At 35.5% G+C, this 22,949-nt stretch overlaps 1 long non-coding RNA gene across 1 annotated transcript; it reads left to right on the top strand.

The window, feature by feature from the left end:
- The first annotated feature begins 5,948 nt into the window (after nt 1-5,948).
- LOC135838382 (uncharacterized) lies at nt 5,949-22,609 on the top strand. The gene is made up of 3 exons (XR_010557397.1): nt 5,949-6,192; nt 13,822-14,046; nt 14,159-22,609. It is a non-coding gene; the product is annotated as an uncharacterized LOC135838382 (long non-coding RNA).
- Nucleotides 22,610-22,949: the final 340 nt, after the last annotated feature.

The raw sequence follows: 22,949 nt of genomic DNA, 5'->3' as shown, positions 1-22,949 counted from the left end.
GGTGCACGAATCACTTTAAACTTACGAAAACGAAACAAATACCTTACGAGCGAGTGAACTGTTTCAAACCTTATACCGAAAACTTTCTGAACGAACTTCCAACATTACGAAAACGATCGAAAAAACATAATTACTTTTGGTAATTATATCCGGCTCGGAGGACCATTGTTTCCTTCACACGATAAAAAACCGATCATATTTAAAAAACTGTACAAAAAAATCTTTATTACACGGAAAAAAATGGTAACAAAGTAAAAAAAAATAAACTTAAAGCGCTTACGCGCATACCGAGAATGCATCGAGCTACATTCGCATATACGTACATAATAATACGTAGTTAATGAAACGAAAACGCGATCGCCTCTATCGGCTCAGATAACTACACGAATATAGACGAATATTTCCGATTAAAAATATGATACCTATTTAGAACGAACGAAAATAGAACTAAAAACTACATATACGATAACAAATACTTCGCAGTTTTTTTTGTCTTTCCGTGCTGCAAAATAATTTTTTTTCTTCTTTATTCTGCATTTTTGTTTGCATTGGTATCAAGCCTGAAACTGCGTATTATAATTTGCAATTTCAAAACAGAGAATCAAAATGGCTCGAAAATTTTGCGTACCGCAATTTCAATTCACAATAGACATAATATAAAAAATCGGTCTATAAAAATAAATGTTAGGTAAACTTATACCATTCTTAACCAAATTGAAAAATTGTTGTACCAATCGATAGGTAATTCCCTTCACTTTAATTTATGTTCATGCAGAAAATTTTCAAAGCTAAAACCCCTTCATTTCCAAGAAAAAAAAAACGGGCAAGTTCTAAAATTAACTTTGTGTAATTTTGACACATTACGAATCGATGGAGCATGGTAGGAGAAAAAAATCCAAGGAATAAGTTGAAAATGATTTTTTCTAAAAAGTCAAGTCCACATAAATAAGTAGCTCCAAAAACATCAACATACCTACCTCCTTCTGCAGAAATTACCTACTCGAAACTTTCTCTCACTCCATTTCAAATTATCCCTCGCATTCAACTTATTGCAGTAAACCCTACACCATAAGTTCAAAGTCGAATCATAAATAGTTTGGATCCTAACTCAATTAATTTCAATTCGAAGTAGGTACGCAAAATGTGCATTTTGTTTACATAACATTAAGCTTGACTTTTAATACCTATTGAAAAAAAACCTGGTTCTGTACTGACATTGACATTTTGACCGAAGATTCATGATTAGGTATGACACAATAATCTGTGATATGAAGGTTTTGGGACTGAAAAATGGTTGAAAAATGAATTAGTTACGCCACGCCGCGCGCCGTTTCTACGAAAAAATTTGAAATTCAAACACATGGAAAAATGGTTTTAACAATGAATGATAGGTGGGAATAAATAACTCTGGGCAACAGCAAATAAGTGTTTGGGTTAAAAATTGGCTTAATCGATAGTTTAGACCCTAAAACAAAAAACGAGCGAGTTTTTTAAATTTTAGTTGTTTTTGTGGTCAGGAGAGATGGTCAAAGTTGCATAAATAGCCGCGTTATTGCACAACGTTAAAAATTCACAACGACATCCGTAACGTGTTGCGAGAAAAACAGACGTCATTTTCGGATTCTACGAAATTTTTAAAGTAAACTAAATTTTGAATGTGGGAACTGGGAAGTAATTATACCTATATAGGCTCCAGCGCAGTAATCGGCCTTCGATAAAATTTGGCATATTTTTGGACTTGTACATTACATATAGGTACTGTAGGTACATACAGGGTGGCCAGAAATATCGGGTACCCCTAAGAAAGTTTTTCATTAAAAATATAGGTTGGCAACGTGAAATAGATGCATATGATTGGTGGAATGTTATCTCTCCAGTCCAACAACCAATCATGTGTTATCATTATTATCATTCACTGTGACCAACCGAAGTATTTAGTTGGAAAACTTTTTTAGGGGTACCCGATATTTCTGGCCACCCTGTACATACTTACATATTACATACATATTAATAAAATTTGATTTTACAGCACATACAGTATGATACAAAAGTAGTGCTCGGTAGCTTTTATTTCTAAGTGGAAAGAGATAGTGAGATGAATATGAAGCGGCGCGGCGTTGAGTAGGGAAAAATAAGGGCTCTTTCGAATTTGCTGAATTTTAGACTATATTCTAACCCTCAAAAAAGTGATTCTGTAAATCAAATCGGGGGAGTGAAATGTTTTGCGCGGAAAGTAGGCTTACGGACGAGCTCTTGCTAAAAACCCAATGTCCCCAGCGCTGGACCCGCTTTTTTTCGAGATTGGGGCCCAAACGGGGCCGATTTTGGGTCCGTAAATCATTTGAGGGGAGTGTGGGGACATTGCATTTTTGGATAGTGTTGGTATCGTAGATGAAAAATATGCAATGTCCCCAACCCCCCACCCGCTTAATTTAGGCTCACCCCCCTTTCAAAATTTTGACTTTCCAATAAAAATTCATTAAAATACGAGAAATCATCATTTTTGGATGAAATTTTGTATACTAACTAATGAAGGCATGAAGAAATCATATCCGCTGAGTTTTGGTTTTTGCAAGCCCCAGTTGGGGCTGCAGGAGCACCCCCACCCCGAATTTTGAAGTTGGGGCAAATCGTCGATGTTGGTGTCATTTTCATATGAAACGACCATGCTGATGACGAATATCAAGTCAGATTTGAGACTACACCACTCAGTATTTAGAATGAGAAGATAATACATGTGAAAATGCAATGAAAAACTGAAGAAATTGTTAGTAGAATTTCAACGATACCTACATTCTGCTCGAACAAGCTGTTGAAAGCGATTTTATGATAGATCCCCATTCTAGACGCTATTACAAAGAAATTCAGCTCCTGTGACCTTTTACCATCTTCCCCCTTTTCCGAGGGCCCATCCAAAATATTACAAACTCGCGTATTGTCTTCCCTATGGCCCCCACAAAAAAATCCAATAATTTTATTAGAGTGCTACCTACATGAGCACTTTTTTGTTTTATCATAATTCAACTCGTCTCAAATGGCATTACCTAATAGATTTAGTCATTCTCCCGAATCCGAACTCCCGAACAAACATTTTCCGAATGGGATATTTCCTGAATTCTTTGTTTACTGAAATGCCAAAAATTTCTCTTTTAAAAAATTAGTGTCGACACTTTTTTATCTTCTGTTCAAAAAACTAGTTAATTTTCGAAATGAGATCTTTACACTCTTTGGAGGAACAAGAATTCGCAACTTTTTCAAAATACTTAAGTAAGTACAAAAAAATCTGTGAAAATGTAGTGACATATCGATTGTTACTAATTCGAAGGTAAGTAGGTATGTACTAAGCTCAAAAATTTACTTATTTTTCCGATCTGGTCCTTATGACCTCTCCCTCCTCCTCCACTAGAACATAGATTTTCCCAAATATCTTCAAATCCTCAAAAAATTGAAAAAATGACACGTGGGAACGTCATTTGTTTGGTTTCTGAGGATTTTGAGTTTAAATATTCACTAATTTTTTTTTCAAGTTGCAAGCTCTCTCCCTTCAATGTCCACCCACCTCACACATTTTGAAAAATGTGCAAGAAATTGGGAAATGAAAAAAAAATGTCCAAAAGCTCACAAAAGCTCACTGAGATAAAAATGAAAATAATTTTAGTTCTTATAGTGGTGTAAAAATTTTCAAGACTAAAGTCGAAACAATTTTTTTCTCGTTGAATTCTCAATCTTTAACCAAAAAATAGTTGCTGATCTCCCCCTCTGGACCGAATTTCGCTATCTTATTTTGTTCTCAAAGAATTCGGAAAAGAATCTTGAAAAGTGAGCATCAAAAAAATGCAAAAAACCAATGTTTTTCAAGCTACTTCTGTCCGTAAAAGAGAAACGCGAGTACCAATCGTTTCGATCTAACCGCCATTCGACTCCTGATAAAATTTACTTATAAATCATCTCTTGAAAAAAAAAAACAAAAATCCGTTGTGAAAATGTCCGGACTCTGGAGGTTTATTAATTTCTTATTTTTCTCAAAATCACTCATACAGCCAAAATCGCATTCAAGGCGATACTGGCTGAAGTAGCTTGAAAAACGTTGATTATTTTTGGATTTTTTTGATCTCACTTTTAAGATTATTTTGCGAGTTTCTCGAGAGCAAAATGAGATGGCGAAATTCAGTCAAAAAGGGGAGTTCCACAACTAAATTTCAATTATTTTGATGCCCCATTTATTGAATTTTGATTAAAGATTGAGATATCAGCGAGAAAAAACGTGTTTTTCGGCTTTAGTCTAACAATTTTCACCCCACTGTAGTTTCCGCATATCCCGGACGAACCGTACGTTCTAGCAAAAATCAGATGACAGTAATGTGAAAGAGAATTCGATTCTCCACAATTACGTTGATATGGAATTGAAATTAAATGTCGTAAGAAAATTTCACACAGTCAAAATTGTAGAGAATTTAATTCTCTTTCAGATTACTGTCATCAGATTTTTGCTAAGATGCACAATTCGTTTGGTATATGCCGAAAATTACAAAACTAAAAAATTTCTCGTTTTTATTTCAGTGAGCTTTTGTAATTTTTTTTTGGTTCGAACACATCGAAAATTTCTTGAAGGATGGGGCTTTCATCCACTATAATTTTTTGAAAAAATGTTTTCACAGTGTTCTTGTATCAAGGTTTTGAAAAACAGTGTAATGGTGAGATTTTGCCGATTTATGAAACTGACGTTATGTCTTGTTCACTGATCTGTTTTTTTTTCTTTGTTTTATGTTATCGTTTTTTCGAATTTTGTATTCATTTGTATTTTTTCCATTCGTTGCTTTTTTGTTACCATTCAGCATTGTTCTTATTACAAATTCTACAAAATATTCCGTCATTCGTTCATTTTTGTTCAGTTTTTCATTGCATTTTCACATGTATTATCTTCTCATTCTAAATACTGAGTGGTGTAATCTCAAATCTGACTTGATATTCGTCATCAGCATGGTCGTTTCATATGAAAATGACACCAACATCGACGATTTGCCCCAACTTCAAAATTCGGGGTGGGGGTGCTCCTGCAGCCCCAACTGGGGCTTGCAAAAACCAAAACTCAGCGGATATGATTTCTTCATGCCTTCATTAGTTAGTATACAAAATTTCATCCAAAAATGATGATTTCTCGTATTTTAATGAATTTTTATTGGAAAGTCAAAATTTTGAAAGGGGGGTGAGCCTAAATTAAGCGGGTGGGGGGTTGGGGACATTGCATATTTTTCATCTACGATACCAACACTATCCAAAAATGCAATGTCCCCACACTCCCCTCAAATGATTTACGGACCCAAAATCGGCCCCATTTCGGCCCTAATCTCGAAAAAAAGCGGGTCCAGCGCTGGGGACATTGGGTTTTTAGCAAGAGCTCGTCCGTAAGCCTACTTTCCGCGCAAAACATTTCACTCCCCCGATTTGATTTACAGAATCACTTTTTTGAGGGTTAGAATATAGTCTATTTGTATAGATATGCCTTTTTTTTGATCATTTTTTCTCATAAACCGAGGGGAATTACATATTTAATGTTACAGGGAAATAAGAGGCTTTCTCGAATTTGCTGAATTTGTATAGATAGGTATGCCTTTTTTGATCATTTTTTTCTCATAAACCGAGGGGAATTACATATTTAATTTTACAGGGAAATAAGAGGTTGATTAGTTATGCCCAATCAAATCTGTTGTCCGCGTAGTAAAACTCGCATGGCAACTGTGTTGTTGCGTTGCCACTTACCTGGTGTACTTATTTATCTTGTGCTGAGCATTGTAGATATGAGTAGGTACATATATGACCTCTCGAACTTTTGATTATACGAATTGAAAATACAGCACTACGAAATACGGTTTAATTTGATTAATTAATTCAAAAAGAACTAGTTTCGTGAAGGAATGCCAAGCGATATCCGTTAATACATTAAGTCCCATGAATACTGAATAATTCAGATGCAATTAATGATTGCTCAGTTTTTGTTTTTTCTTCTTCAGTGTAGTTGTTACAGTCAATACCTATCTTGTTCATACTATTTCGTTGAAAGTTTACTTGATGTTTTTCAAAAAATTTGTGTTACACGAGAAACAGAATTTGTGGACTGGACTAACGTGGAAATGATTACTATATAGCTGCCTCAAACTCCATACCGTATCAAATTATGGAATGTACTTACATGTGAGTAATAAGTGATTGATTTTTTGTATTTTTATGAATGATAGTTAAGGAAGTACATATGTACATATATCTATTAGAATCTATAAGTATACGGAACTTGCTGAAGGATTCGACCCTCACAAATGTGTAATGTTTTCGAGGTCGTAGAATTCGAATCTGGAGTTATTTCTTTTGTAGAGGTGGAGGGTGAGGCGTGGCCCTTACAGAAAAAAAATAGTACTTTCTGAGTAGTAGTTTTTTAACGGAGTAAAAAGTACTACTTTTTAACACCTTCATGGAGAAATAATATTAGTAGTTTTACGTAAAAACTACTACTTTTGCCTAAAAACTAGTTAAAATTACTACTTCAAAACTACTACCTACTTACGAAGTAGTAATTTGAACTAGTTTTTAGACAAAAGTAGTAGTTTTTACATAAAACTACTAATATTTCTCCATGAAGGTGTTAAAAAGTAGTACTTTTTACTCCGTTAAAAAACTACTACTCAGAAAGTACTATTTTTTTCCGTGAGGGGGGGGGAGAAAAAGTCAAATTTTGCTTATATCCCGTACGTATGGAAAAAAACCATGGTTGACTATGAAAAAAAATAAAAATAGTATAGTGTAGTGGTAAACACTGACTTAGACTTACTCTTCCACAGATGGGTTGGAGTAAGCTCACGTCCAACTTACCTAGTATACACTTAGACAAGGATTCACCACTAACTAACAGTAAACAAGTCAACACAATATTCCTTTCAGAGATTTATTGCACAATACTCGATTACAACTTTGTACAAGAACAACAATGAACTTATAACTTCTGCCTAAAGCGACTATCAGAAAACTGCGAGGCGGACATAGCCATCCGTTTCGGCCGTCGTCTGCTCTGGCTGAACTAGTCCGACCAGAGCGCGCTGCTAAGCAGTGCTGCCTCCGACCGAGGGCATAAAGTTCCCTGCTATGGCGAGTAATTGTGGTCCTCGAATACCCTCTACATATGCCCCGGCTACGGTGACCCGCGTGGCCAGAGGGCGCGTCTGGGCGTCGAAGCCTAAAAAGGATCGACTCGTCCGATCAGAGAGTATCGAGGACCCACTGCCCCGCTTCGTCCGTCCAGACAACCTCTGTTGCCTGCCTAACTATCATTGCATCCGCAGAAGTATCTAATAAAATTATCGACAATAATCGCGAGTTAAACATAACACATAATACATGGAATAATAAAAATAATACATGATACATGAAATAATCAAGTTACATTCGTCACATAAAAGAAAAATAACATAATTAAGTGCTATGTCCGAACTTGTCCGCTATCCAGTGTCCTGCATCGCTGATGTCCTTCCTTCTGGGGTTTGACTGCAACTGTTGGTGTCCATCTTGATGAGTTGGTCATTCTTCATTTGTTGGGTGGGTATCTATATGACGTCCATAAAATCGGCCAGACTCAGACAATTAACGTATTGTCTTTTTATACGTCCTTCATAGTACGTCCATTCAATTGAATTTCTATTTGGCCACAGGTCAGGACCCCATGGCCAGTGGATGTCCCTGACCTGTCCTGCCCCAGGACTTTGTCCTGCTGTCCGAGTCTGAGACCTGTCCTACTAGAGGACATTGTCCGTCCTGTGGTCTGGACACTGTCGTGTCCGAGTCCCAGATACCGTCCGTTCATCCGAGTGCCGGACCCGTCCGTTCGTCCTAGTGCCAGACACGCCCGTTCGTCTGAGCCAGACACGCCCGTTCGTCTGAGCCAGACACCGTCTGTCGTCCGAGTGCCAGACACCGTCCATTGTCCAAGTGCCAGACACGTCCGTTCGTCTGAGCCAGACACCGTCCGTCGTCCGAGTGCCAGACACGTCTGTTCGACTGTTACTCAGTCCAGTCTCTCATCCCGTATTTTGGGAAGTTCGGCTATTTCGCACTCTCACTGGACCAACCATTTGTTCACTCGCACATTTTTCACTTGGTGTTGGAGAAATAAATCAACACCATAAGTTTATATCGACCAATTGTTATTTTATCAACTTTTTTATCGTCTGCGACTTTTCAATTCATTACCTTTCTAGCTTTTATGTCGCCACGACCTCAATACTATGCCACCATTGGCAAAAAAATCTTTTTCTTTTTTTTTTTTTTTTTGAATTAAAAAAAAACAAACAAAAAATTCCACACACACAAAAAATTTCACACACACAAAAAAATAATTCACGACACAACGGCATAAAAAAGAAATGCCAAAAAACATAAATAACACATCCGAGAAAAAAAAACGACATATAGGCCAAAGTCCTCTCCGTCCGTTTGACCATTTTTCAAACAACCAGTAGAAATATCACAGCCAGGCAACCTTTGTCTGTGCCCCAGCATCTAGTGTCCATCTTAGAGAGATAGAGACTCATCTCCTTACTCAGAACAAAGCTATTTTCTTTACACATCCAGCTATGAAAGCACAGCACGTCCGTCACATGTAGGTTCGTCCGTGCACTTGTCCGATATTAGTGCAAAAACATAAAACTTTTTTGAACACTCGTCCCGACCATATAAGCAGTGTCCGGACCACCACCTATAACGTCCGATTCGTGTCCTGTCTTATTCGTCTTTTCTACTATGGTTGTATTAACGACATATATGAGTAGCTAATTATAGACCAATTTGTGTCTTTCTTCAAACGACCATTACCTTCATTTTAAGTGGCTACTCAAATTATCTATCACCCAAATTTCAGGACACACTACCTGAACTGTGGACATCCATTTTAACCTGTCCTTAACGACCTTTTGCCCCATGGGCAACATATCAAGTCAAGTACAGCATGCACCAAGGTGAAACTAAATAAAAATGCCTTATCTTTACCTTTTTTATACACGTCCGTGCTGTTGGTTCCAGCCTTATCAAACTACACACCTGACTAGTTGTTTTTAATTACCTTGACCTTGTGTGACATGGACACATTCACATCTGTTAAATATCAAATCCGTATTATTTAATAATTACAACCAACGTAGGTGTACTTTCGACTATTCGGCACTTTTTAAACCACAACTTCGTAAGAAAAAATTCTGTTTTTAATCTCCGAACATCAGAACGACCATTTTAGCAAACACAGACACGATTGCGACCTATCTTCAACACTTCAGCACTATGCATTGTTAACTTGAGCATAATCTAACTTGAAATGCTTCGGCTGAGTTTTCTATCTCGTTATCAAGCGAACAAAATGGCGTTTTCACGAGCCGAACGTATTTAGCACTGGTTCTTATCTCTTATCTACACCCCCGCGCGTGTGTGCCTGTCTATTACTTCGTTGCACACTCGCCTATTCGGCCTAGAGAAGACTTGTAGCAGATAACAAAAAATATACACAGATATAACATGATTAAAATAGGACCGACGTCCTGTTCGGTGCAGTTATCCATTTCCCATAACTACAAATTGAGTGCGGACATATTAAAGGACATGATGGATTCTGTCCTTTTTCAAACGACCTATTTAGTACGTGATTACAAATATTTTTCATAGTCGTCCTTTCACCTATGCCCACTCTATCCACAGCGTCCTTTCAGTCAGACTGCTCGGACGTTTGTCCTGGCAGTGGACTGTGTTGCCCCACAAACACCTCATATTCAGCCAATTTTTCGAGCCTCATGGCAAACAGGGCAATTCTTTCTCTTTTGTCCTCCTGTATTCTTATTTGTATTCGCTCATCTAGCTGTTCATAAATGGTGTTGATGATATGCCATTCGGACATGTCCGTATTAGACAGGACTCTCAGCCATTTCATGGCAACAGTTACCTGTGCAATTGAGGAATGTTGCGGCATGTCCACGACCGTTTCAATGTGACTCATAGTGTCCTTTTGTCTTTGCTGGTTCCAAGTTGTTTGTAGGAAAGAATCTCTTACATGATAGTAATTTGAATTACCATCATTTCTCACTTTCCATGCAGCTGCACATGGGTGCCGGACCAGTTTCCTAAAAGCCTTACAGTATGAGTACTCAGATGCACTATACTCGTCCATTGTCTCTTCAAATTCTTTAACAAAGAGATGAGGCTCAAATTGACGGCTATCATCGAAATCTATACCAAACGATGGAACAAACGTCATCTTAAATACCGTCTGTCCTGCACAGAACAAGATATTATACCTCTGCGGCCTTCTAGCTAGCCAAAAATTGGCTGTGACCCCCTCAAACTGTCTATTTTCAAAGTTTGATGGTACTGTTTGTGGTACTGTCCTTGGTATTGTATCTAACCCTTCAGGATGTTCTTCAAAACGACCATTCGGATGACTTACATGTCTGAATCGTCCGTTACCAGTGTCCGGACAGTTGTCCTGGCACCTATTGTCCGGGTAATCGCATCCGAATTGGACACTCGGCCCTACACAACTGTTCAAACAGTTCTCTCGTCCAAATTGTCTGGTGCCCCTGCCCCTACAACTGCGAGGACGACTTTCGTGCAGGACACGATTGTCTGGGAAATTGTCCCAGCCAGACTGGTGAGTCGGATGCCATTCTTGCTCAGACCAGACGTTTGGCCTTCTCTGATTTCTTGCCCCTGTGGATTGTCTGTGTTGACCATCCTGTTGCAAGTCTTGCCATCTAAAAACGTCCTCACATCCGCCTACATGCGTTGCATTATGGTCCTGTCCACTACAGACAGTACTTAAGCGTCTGTTTCTGTCCGAGCCAGTAGTAGATATTCGTCTTAGTTGGGTATTGTCTGTGTCGTAGTTATTACGAGGCACAAACAACTGTTGTCTAATTTGGGGTTGTAATCCGCGTGTCTGTGGACCAGGTCCTAAAGACTCTTCAAAAGCAAAAGACCTCGTTCCAGCCATACCTGTCCTGCTCTGCTGTTGTTGAGCAGGTTGTGATATGCTCATATTGGCAATACTGTCAATAGCCTGCTGCATTATTTCGTCCATCATATCACTAAAATTAGGTATAGGCTGTCTATCGTCTGGGTTTACATTCGAGTGTGCCTGATTTCTCGGCATTTCAGTACTCGCGTCCGTTGCCCTAAATCTCACACCTAATACTCTGTCCGGGCCTACATCCATGACAGCACTCTGTCCTTGACGACCTAGTGTTACGTGAGTATTCGGACCATTTTGTCTTCTTTCTAATAGGCTTCTGGAAATAGGACTGCCTATATTCCACCTACGACCATTCAACAAACTCATTGGGTTTAAAACCAAACCGTCTCTGCCACCCTGTGGCTCAGGACAACTATTTCTGTTCATGACCAAAAAAAAATACAGAAACCCAACACGTCTGTATGTGAAACAAAGGATACACCCTCTTTGTTCACAGGTAGGCACTATCGCGTGTCCGAGCCTGCACAATGTACAAAGCTGCGGACAGGCGGGACCTCGACAAAGCTGAACGCGTCTATAAGTGAAACAAAGGTAACACCCTCTTTGTTCACAGGTAGGCACTATCGCGTGTCCGAGCCTGCACAATGTACGAAGCTGCGAACAGACGGGACCTCAACAAAACTGTTGTGCAGTATGCAACCTGTACACGTTTACACGAACACTTACGCGAAACGGCCACTTTTTACGCGAATCAACGAATTAAAACAAACAATAAGAACAAATAAAACACTAACCTGGGTATTTTTTCTGGTTTCTGACCTGGAACTCCGTGTCGTTTTACGAATACACGGACAATCAAGCCTAAGCTTGTAATTCAACGAATTAGCGTCCCAAGACCAAAAAGAAGAAATTTTTCATCCAGAAAAAAAACGTCCGACGCCTGGGTATTTTTTCTAGTTTCTGCTCCCGACCTCCGCGTCGTTTTACGAATACACGGCCATCAAGACTAAGCTTGTAAATTGTCCAGGACCAAAAACAAGAAATTTTTCGTCCAGTAAAACGTCCGACTTTGGATAAAAATCCACGACCTTGGATAAAAATCCACGACCAACCCAAAAACAACCTTTTATGGGTAAGACCCGCGTACAAGGCGCCAATGTAGTGGTAAACACTGACTTAGACTTACTCTTCCACAGATGGGTTGGAGTAAGCTCACGTCCAACTTACCTAGTATACACTTAGACAAGGATTCACCACTAACTAACAGTAAACAAGTCAACACAATATTCCTTTCAGAGATTTATTGCACAATACTCGATTACAACTTTGTACAAGAACAACAATGAACTTATAACTTCTGCCTAAAGCGACTATCAGAAAACTGCGAGGCGGACATAGCCATCCGTTTCGGCCGTCGTCTGCTCTGGCTGAACTAGTCCGACCAGAGCGCGCTGCTAAGCAGTGCTGCCTCCGACCGAGGGCATAAAGTTCCCTGCTATGGCGAGTAATTGTGGTCCTCGAATACCCTCTACAATAGTCAACTATAGTATTTTCGCGGGGGAGGGGTTTGATATTATTTTTTCACTACTTCAGAAAGCATTTCAATTTTTTTCAATTCAAAATTTTCAGATGTTTAGAAGTTTATATGTTCCCTTCCTTCCCTCAAATTTATCATTTGGCAGAAAATTTTTAGAAATTCATATTTTCAAAACATAATAATAATAATAATTATAAGAAAGAATAAAATATGTGAAGGAAAGTACAAAAATCTGTAGGATTTCTCCACTAATTGGGGAACCCATTAAAATCACCTAACCATAATTTAAGGTTTACCAGTTTTTCTTAAAAATACTTACTTGAATATCTTTCACAGAAGGGAGGGTCTCAAGTTTTGTTTCATGAATTCATGATTAAAAAATAGAAGAAGTGATCTACATAGTAGGCTACAAAGTGTCAAACAAGCAGGACATCATGAAAAAAAGGGGAAAACAGCAGTACTTTCTGAAGGACACCTTTTTCAAATATTTTAAACGTTGGGAATCAAATACAACCAAAATTCATCACTCTTTACCGAGAAATTGTTACGAAATAAAAGTATGTAAAAATGGCTCAAATCATTTCATTTTCCGACTTTGGGGGAGGTGAGTTGAGCTGATAGCGTTTTTATTAGTTCATGTAGTAGGTAATGATTAGTTTATTCATCAATAGCGACCTCTGGCGTATATTTCTATATGTCACATGCTTTTTTTATCTCGCATATTTCGCGCATGGGCTCAAAATTTTTGGGCGCAAATGCGCGCATTTGCTCGGCGAGCACATGCCCCTAACATCACTTTGTGAGACAGGCAAGTCGAAGGACATTTGGAGTATAAAATCGAATGTACACCAATGAACCCGGATGAACAGCTCAATATCAAGTGTAAAATGTGAGAGAGGTGATGCTTGTATATATGGACCAAAAAAAAATCATGCTAAAACCATTGGGAAATTTACTGTGGACACAAAATTTACTACTTTTTGAGAACTACCCACCTACACAGGACGCACCCTACACAAATTTATCTCAGATCCGTTTGCTTTCTTAAATAGGTAGTATAAAAATGTACTATCCAATGAGGGAGTACATCACGAATCTTGACGATTGTGAGGTTTGTGGCTTTTTTTCTTCGTCATGAAGGGGAGAAACGCGTGTTTGAGTGCTCGATCGATTAGATAGGGAGAAAATGTGATTTATTGAATATTTTTATGAAAGTTCTATAGTAAAATTATGTATTTTGAAAAAATCGTAACCCAATAATTGATATATACATATCTAAAATTTGCAGATGTTTCTTCATTCAAAGAACCCTTACTTACTATTAATGGATGGAATAATAGCATTAATGGTGCAGGAGAACTTTTTACATCTGGAGGAATTGGCATAGTTAGCACCACTGTGATTAACTCGAATGGCTAAACTAAGGTCATACCCGTGTTGATTTGGTTACATAGTGTACCTAGTACCTACTCGAATATTTTAATTTCAATGTGAGCAAATTCGCGAAAACAACGTAAGTTCACTCATTATTACATAAGATAAATGCTATTTCATATTTGGTGTAGGGTGTCAATTTTACACTTTGTTGTACTTAAGTATCTAAAATGTAGCTGTATTGCTTTCAGATTTACTGTCAATATCACGCATAGTTCATACCCGAATTTAACGCGGAATAAAAAATGATGTACCTACTATTTAAGCAGCTGTGAAAAGTATCAGTTTGAAAAAAATACTTGTATGAATATGGTGAGTGAATTTTGAAAAAAAAGACCCATACCTCGCAACGACACAGGAAGGAAAAAGAACGATAAAAATATGAACGACTGGAATGTTTCAAACGACAAATTTACATATGTTTCTTTACGATAAAAATTTGACTGTTTTGATGGTTCGAAAATTCTTCGAAAATTGTTGCAACATGCAGAAGTTTTTTATAACAAACTTATCGGGTTGGGATTTCCATGTCGAAAGAATCGTGTTTTATGTGCATAAAATATGTAAGTAGGTGTGCCTTTGAAGTCCAAAAATTTTAAAGAAGAATATGAGGAGCTGGATATCAAAACGCCGTAAGTCCATTTTGCAAAATTTTCAGAAATGAGGAAAAACTGTGGGGGGGTCGGGGGGAGTCGAAGGGGGTCAAATGTGGTATCAGAGAAAAGGGGAAGTCGCCATGACCTCAAAACATGAAAGTGCTCAAATTTTTGAGAACCGGGGGGAACGTGGGAAGGGGGAGAAAAAAAGTTAGATACTGCGTTTTGATCTGAAAAAAGACAGTTACTGCGTTTTGATCTGAAACTTGCTACAAAAATCACGCACATTTTAAATCAAAACGCAGTAAATACACCGGCACTCTCTATACTGAAATAAAAACACATGGGTAGAGAACCATTTTAATGATTATTATCTATTAAATAGTAAAAAAAATATTCAAAATTAAAGCGCCGTTTGCCATAGTGACTGAGTCATGACACTAGATTTTGTTTTTTATGTTCAGGCCAAGTGTGATTATGATTGAACAATACGTTGGAAATTTTTTAAAAGTCTGTAGTTTCATTACCAACAGTAACCACCTTCTGAAATCAATGTTTACCAACCTTAAAACACAAAAAACGCTAAAAATAGTGTAGTTACTGCGTTTTGAAGCAAAATTGCTGGTTTTTACTGCGTTTTGAAGTAAATCTCAACTTTGAGTGGGATTTTCGAGGTGAAGCATGGCAGATGGATTTACGATGATGGCTGCAATCGATTCCCAGTTGAATTTTACATAGGAAAACACTCTTATCTCAATTTTCATAAAAATGGACATACGGCGTTTTGATATCCAGCTCCTCATATAAGAAATAAAAAAATTACGAACTGAATTGTACGTGTAATCACCATCGTGACATAACACCCCTCCGGGACAGATAAAAATGAATGAAATTAAGTAGGTACCTAATAAAAAACAACTTTGAAAATAGGTACATACTTAAATCAAGAATAATTTAAACAAGAACTTTCCAGTTTTTTTTTCTGTGATGAATTGCATTTTATTCACGAAAAGTTGTGTTTCAATTTCTTCCTGCTTAAAAAACGTAGATTTGAAGGATTTTGTAAAATATGCCATAAAAAATTCAAAAAAGTGTATGCTTAAAATAATTATGCCGAAAAGTGGACTAAAACGTCGAAAATAGTTTGTGAATGTATACTTACCTACCTATGTTTTTGGAGTGAAATATTTTAAAAAATATGCTTAGATGAGTGTGACTCATTTTGCTCAGAATTGTTGAATTCGTAAAGATAGCCTATTTTTGATAGCATGCCATTAATGTGTTGTAGTACGAGTTGGAATTGGGACAACATTTTATACCAGGGATTAGCGATTTTTAGAAGCCAGATTGTTATGGAGAGATAGGTGAAAGTGAATAGTACCTAACAAAATATTGGATTAGGAAAAGGATGAGACTGCACTGGAGACTATGGAAACGATTTGCAGAAAAAGGAAAAAGAGAAGGAACCTCGTAACTTCACCACATATCTACTATTTTTAATTCAAAATTCATTAAAATTCCAAAAAGTAAAAAAAAATTCTAATTTACAAAACGTATTTGAAAAATACGTGGATTTTGATAGAATGAAAGACAAAATTGAGACAGAGTCTCCAAAAAGTTATATATATTTAATTCAAAAGGAAAATCAAAATCAAAAATCACGATAAATTAGGTATTTACTTAAATTGAAAAATAATTCAAAAATTGTTGAATTTCAAAAATACGAGAAGAAAAATAGAAAATTTGTAAAGCCAAGTTAGCTGGTACCTAGGTACTTCAATAAATTTAAAACGAGATATAAGTAAATATTCATAAGAGAACAGTTAAAAATATAAGTCATCGTGAATTTTATTCACACTATACGCAGGTACCTAATGATTTTTATGCTAATGAAATTTTTTTAGCTGTTAGCTTAACCAATCAGATACATACATTAAGAACATAGATCATACCTTATCAAAATATAAATAAATAAATATGCAGGTAATACATAATAAGGACAAAGTTTATAAAGCTTTTCTAGTCTTTAATTTTATCGTGAATGCAAACCAAATTGGCAAAAAATAATTAATTTGAATTTATTCAATACAATTTTCAGAAAGGAAATAAAATCATGAATTACGCATCAAAAAAAGGAAAATCACGCAACAACAAAAAAAAAAAAAAGACGAAATTAATATGTTTTTATTAACGATAAGAGACTTGAAAGGCTAAAAGCACGGACGACAAAAAATGTGCAGATAACCACATTTTTTTCAAACGGCTAACTCATAATGCCTACCTAACAACAATTTTATACCTACTAAATCACATCTGTTTCCCCAACAGGAAAACACATTATAAGGACAGCTGAATTTATTTTTAAAAGTCAATAGGTTTAGGTATCTGCCAACAAATGAAAGTAGATGCGAGTGAAATAACAATTACCATAATGTTGATTTTTCATGATAGGAAATTGAACAAAAAATTGAAATTTTTCATCATAAGCAATAAATTATAGACTTAAGTTGAATTTTCCATTTTTTTTTCCTGAAAGTATACCTACCTATGCAGATATCTCAAAAACAAGACTTTTTAAGAGAAAATAGATCAGCAGCTCGTTTACTAAGTAAGGGAGTGCTCGAATTGATTCCCAATTTTTTAAAAATATGTGTGGGTAATTAAATTGATTCCCACCTTTTTTTGATGGATAGTCGAATTGATTCCCCGTCCAAGTTTTTGACTAAAAAAACGAACAATGTTTTGAAAAACGAATTTTTATGAAAGGCTACCTACGTAATAGGTACCTGATATGTATCCTAAATTAATGCAGTAGGTACTGTATTACTGCCTCTTTTTTTTGTTCCCTGATTATGGTAGGCTGATTCGTTTCTTTTATCACTTCACCAATTTTGTCGAAATTAATCCAAAATTTGCTTTCAGAATGATGTGGCATGCCATTATCTAGTGATCCTTGTTATCGTTAGTATACTCGTACAAAATGATTTTCACCTCAGGGAGCGATACGTCGCGTCGTAGCCAGTTGGCTCATAATTTACTTAAATACATATTATGTAGGTACTTCAAAATTCTCAATCATTAAATTAGGCAATTACATACCTATTAGGTAAATCTCTATGTAACTATTATGATACGCCCGAATTACATGAATTTCCAGTGTAAATATGTATTCTCGTAGGGTATCTGATCAAGCCTCGAATTTAAATTCGAGAATTGAGAAGACAAAAAGTACCTTTACCTATAACATAGTCTACGTGGTAATGTACGTTCAATGAAGATATAATTTACAATTTTTTTTTCCTTCACATATTGACATTATTGAAATACTTTACAGTCTGTCATAAAGAGACATTTTAATAACGAAAATTCGTAACTAGTAATATTTTACATATGTACTTACTCTGGTATAGGCGCTTTGCATCACCTCGTGCAAATCATGTGATGGAACGGCTACAACAATGCATAGCCTATATGTAGGTATATAAAAACACACATAATTACAGAAATTCAACATATATATTATAGGTAACTGTAAACTAATTAGAAATATGATGAAAATGAAAATTCATGTTGAAAACATAACATAATATCTAAGCAAAATACGTAGGTAGATGCATGACTGCTATTCATATGTATAGACACCGATATTCATGTGTATTGTGTACGTACCTACTTCAAAGTCTGTAACATAAGTGCTTCGGTGCTTCATAGTTCACAGTTACCTACATTTATCATGCGAAGCAAATCGTATGAAGCAATAACTCACGATTTTTATAGTACATAATGTACTTACTTAAGTATAGTTACCTAGGTCTACAGACATTCATTGAACTTTTCATAACACTCACGTATATATCAAAAATTCACGTCAGTACCTATGTTAAATATAGGTACCTAATCATAATGGTAAACTGATTAAACCGCTAACACATTCCATTTCACTGGACCATCACGGCTATCAATTTTCATGAATTTCAGGACCTTCAACAATCGATTGATTCTGTGAGATATGTTTGGTACCTATAACGATAGGTACCTACTTTTTCATCTGTCTAAGTAGTATCAGATATGAGTAAAGTTATTATTTCAATAGTTTCCTGAAATGCTTCTAGCATGAAATTGCTGAGTGCTGCTCACAGCCTCCCCTCATTCATTTCTAATGAAACTACATCGTACTTAAAATAACAAAATAATAATACTTACTTAATAATAAAAAATTCTCTTTTTTAACATACAGGTATCTATTTAAATTAGGTGCATCACAAAACTTGCTGTTGTGTTTGTTCCCATTGGATTTAGAACCTGTAATAAATCATACGCAAACATTTTAATTATTATGTAATAATTGACGAAACGTGACGTAAAATTTACGTTAACATTTACACTTGAAAAAAAAAGTATGTACTTATATCCAAGTCATAGCAAAACACATACTGTACCTTGGTCAAAGCACAATAGCGTCAGAAAAACGCTTAATGTTGTTGTCACTATAGGTAATAGGTAGAGGTACCCCCAAGAAAAACACACTCAAAAATTGAAAAAAAAATTAAATGACAAAAAATTAGCATTAGTTATAGTAGGTCTACCCAATTAAACCCGAAACAAATTGGTCAAAACTCCAGATGTGCATGAAAAAGTGTTAAAAATAACTTAAGTAAAATGATCTCTATGGGTAGGTACCTAGGTACCAATAATACAAAAAAAGAAAAAAAAGTCTAAAATTGCTATTATGAAAATAAATTATGCATGTAAGTTAAGTATAAAGTAAAAAATTATGAAAATTAAATGAAAAGCTGAAAAAACAGGTTTTTTTTACATTATTTACTCAACTTATCCACGTATTTTTAAAAATGGGGAAAACAAAAAACCTTCAAAATAAAATTGAAAAAAGAGAAAATATAAATAAAAAATAAATTGAACAATAAAAATTTCATGAGAATGTATTACTTATTTATGAATAAATGGAAAAGTAAATCGAAACACGACAAAAGAAAAAAATATTGAAAAATAAAAACGAAAAGAATTAAGTTGAGTAAAAGAAGAAAAAATAACGAAAAGAAAAAAATGAATACCTAATAAAACTGAAAAACAAAATATGAATGAAAACGGTCTTTACAAACCAAAAAAAGAAATTAATACCTAACGAAAATGAAAAATCATTCTCACGACTTGGAGTCTGAAAATGAAATTGATCGTGAAATCACTGATTCTTGAATCAAAAAACAATGAAATAATGAAAATGAAAAACAGATGGAAAAATTTTTGATCCGATTTATTTAAATTTAGTAGGTACTATACCTTATTTGATAAAAATTGAGAGAATGAGATTGCAACACAGATTAGATAAATTTCAAAATTAAAGGTATGGCCTCACTAAGTGAGGGCGTGAACAGAAGTTGGGGCTGCGGAACAGCCAGGGGGGCCGAGCACCCTAGTAAACATATTGAAGATTAAGTATTAAAAACAAAATAGGAAAAAATAAAATAAAATGTAAGTAAGTACGAGCATTATAAAAACTGTTTGACTATACATCTTGGACGGAATGCCGTTGTTAGGACATTTTGATTTACCGACACACAGAGTAGATCTTTGAGGAGACAAAGTTGGTTGAGACAAAACAGGTTCGAGGGAAGTTGATTGAGAAGGGAGGGAATCAAACGAATTTTAAGTCGAATCAGGGTAAGATGAATGGGAATAAGAAATATCCAAGAGTTAGATTTCTCAATGGAATGCTGCTTTAGATGATCAGCATGTACTCTACTACCAGAAGAAAGTACATATGAAAGAGGCAGCATCCTTGAACATACTAATTACTGGGGGAGATCAGGTTTGATCTACTTACAGGACACCTGACATTAACAGGATTGTCAGGTTTAAACTGTCTTTCGCAAAAATGTCTATCATTAGTGAACCTTACACAAAACTGATTACCTGTGGGTACCTAGACCTACTTGATATTTGATCACTCAAAAAGGGTTTCAACTAATTGAAAATTGTATTAATGTGAAAATCTAAGAAAGTTGTGTTACATATATGTTGGGTTACCCTATATGTACACAAATAATAATTCTTGAAGATAATCATTCATCACGATTAGGATTAGGAATACTGTGTGAGATTTCATGTATGTACCTAGTTTTAAATGAATGAATAATATACCTAGCATGTTCATACCGTTTGACGTGCTATGGTGGAAAATGAAAAAACCTGATTTGATTTCTTTTTAAGATTGTATCGATGGTACGCGTATTACATATTAAGCTAGGCAGCAGAGTAGTTATTCTTCAGTCAATTTGTTTTTTTTTTAAATATTTTTTATGATGAATTATAAATGCTATAAACACTCTACTAACAACTTCAAAATTATAACAGTAAAGTTGTGTATAAGAACATATAATACGTATATACACTGTATAGTACAATCATTTAAAAAAAAATTAAAATACTTATAGGTACCTAACTACCTACATAAAATTATTAATCGATTTTCATTTAAATTGAATTAAAAATAATATAATACAATTTTAATTGATTTTTTTTTTAAATTATAGAAATTAAATTAAAAAGAAATATTTCCTAATATTTCTACCTACCTGTTTTTTTTAAAAAAAGAATTGAAAAAAGAAAAGATAGGTATAATAAGTTCACGTACACGTGGCTAGAATCATGTCTACTCTAAGTACTAATATTATGTATTTTGGACAGTAGGCGAATTGATTCCCAAATTATTTTTTAGGAATTTTCAGTAGTTGAATTAACTCTCACATCGTACTTTTGCCTGCGTAAGAATTGATTCCATTTCATTGTGTGCTTAAATATATACATATGATTGGTACCTGTAGAATTGATTCCATCTTACAGGCAGTAGGTACTTGTATTCTTCATTTTTTTTCCCTATTGAGTGCTCTGTATGAGCATAAACGAGATGGGAATCAATACGTACATTTGTAAAAACGAAGAGGGAATCAATGCGACCATTTTTTGTGTTTTGAGAATCAACTCACCAACGTTCTCTTGTATTTTGCGTTGAATCAAAATTTTTCATTCTAAAAGTAAAAACCGCAAAAGCATGATTTTTTACCCAATGAAAACACGTTTTTCGTCATTCTATTGGCAAGGAGCAGTGTGGAGGAAACATTTTTGGATCCAACATTTTTTTTAGAGGTACCCAACAATGTTTGATTGAAATTTCAAAAATACGAGGACAGGAGCATTTTCACCATTTTTACCCAGGGATACCCTTTATTATTGTCGCGTCTAAAAACGCATGTTTATCCACTTACGTACGTGCACATACCTATGAAGTCATTAAAGAAAGTACCTATGTACTTATGAGATTATTAAAATGTGGTTACTGCAATTCAGAAGAAAACAACCAAACTAGGAAGTATGTCCGGTAAGGTTCAAAGTTGTGATCACAAGCCATAAACAATTGTAGGTAGGTATTGAAATCAAAATTAACAGTGTCACTCTCAAAGATGGATAATAGTAAATTCTTCAATCAGAAGATGCATTCAATAACTCTTGCGTTTCTCAACGTACTACATTTGTCGTTGAAATTCTTCAGTGTAACTATTAGGTTTAGGTTGGTTGTAAATGTTACATCCTTAAATTATAGGTAAGTACCTACTTGAACATACTTGAGATGGCATTAGCGTAGTGAAAGGGAGATGCTGTTTTCTCCACGCTATTTTAAACCAAAACCTTACACATGTGTCATTGATTTTCATTATGATGTTGGATTTATTGTACATCATTCGTTTACTTATCTAGGTAGTAAGTATAGATAGGTCTGGTAAACGGTGAAGGCAGTAACGAGGCCAAGTTTGTAATTGAGTGCATTATTTACGAGTAAGATGTACATGAAAGTTCATAACTTGTAGGTACCGACCTATACCACCTCTACAAATTTTTGAAATATATTAAGCAATAATTCATTATACTTAATATGTACTTATCGACCTATCAGTTTACTATCTACCAGTATTATAGAGCTGTTATTTATCGTTATTATTGTTGTTTGTTAATAAAACCATTAGAACCGAAGTATTTTCACCATTTATTTAAATAATTTCATTCATTCTTCTCTTTAACCTGCAGATTGAAGACACGCAACATACGAGTAAAATAATCGTTCACGATTAACACCAAGGCAAAATTTTGTGTGTGTTTCATCATTACTCGCATCACGTTGTATACAGCTGTACGCACGCTTCCACGGTTTTTATGAAGTGTTTTTTGTTTTAAAAATCATATCGCATCACATTATGGCAACGGACACTAAGGTCAAACACTTCGAGGAGAGACTAGAAAGCCTCAACTCATCATTTCATTTAGTTACAGAGCTAGTAGAAGGGTTGTCTTCATCAGGGCCGTACCGAAGTGG

This window comes from Planococcus citri, chromosome 3 (assembly GCF_950023065.1).
Source record: "Planococcus citri chromosome 3, ihPlaCitr1.1, whole genome shotgun sequence".
NCBI lineage: Eukaryota > Metazoa > Arthropoda > Insecta > Hemiptera > Pseudococcidae > Planococcus > Planococcus citri.
The sequence above is the reverse complement of the archived record's forward strand: the minus strand, read 5'-3'. Positions and strand labels throughout refer to the sequence as shown.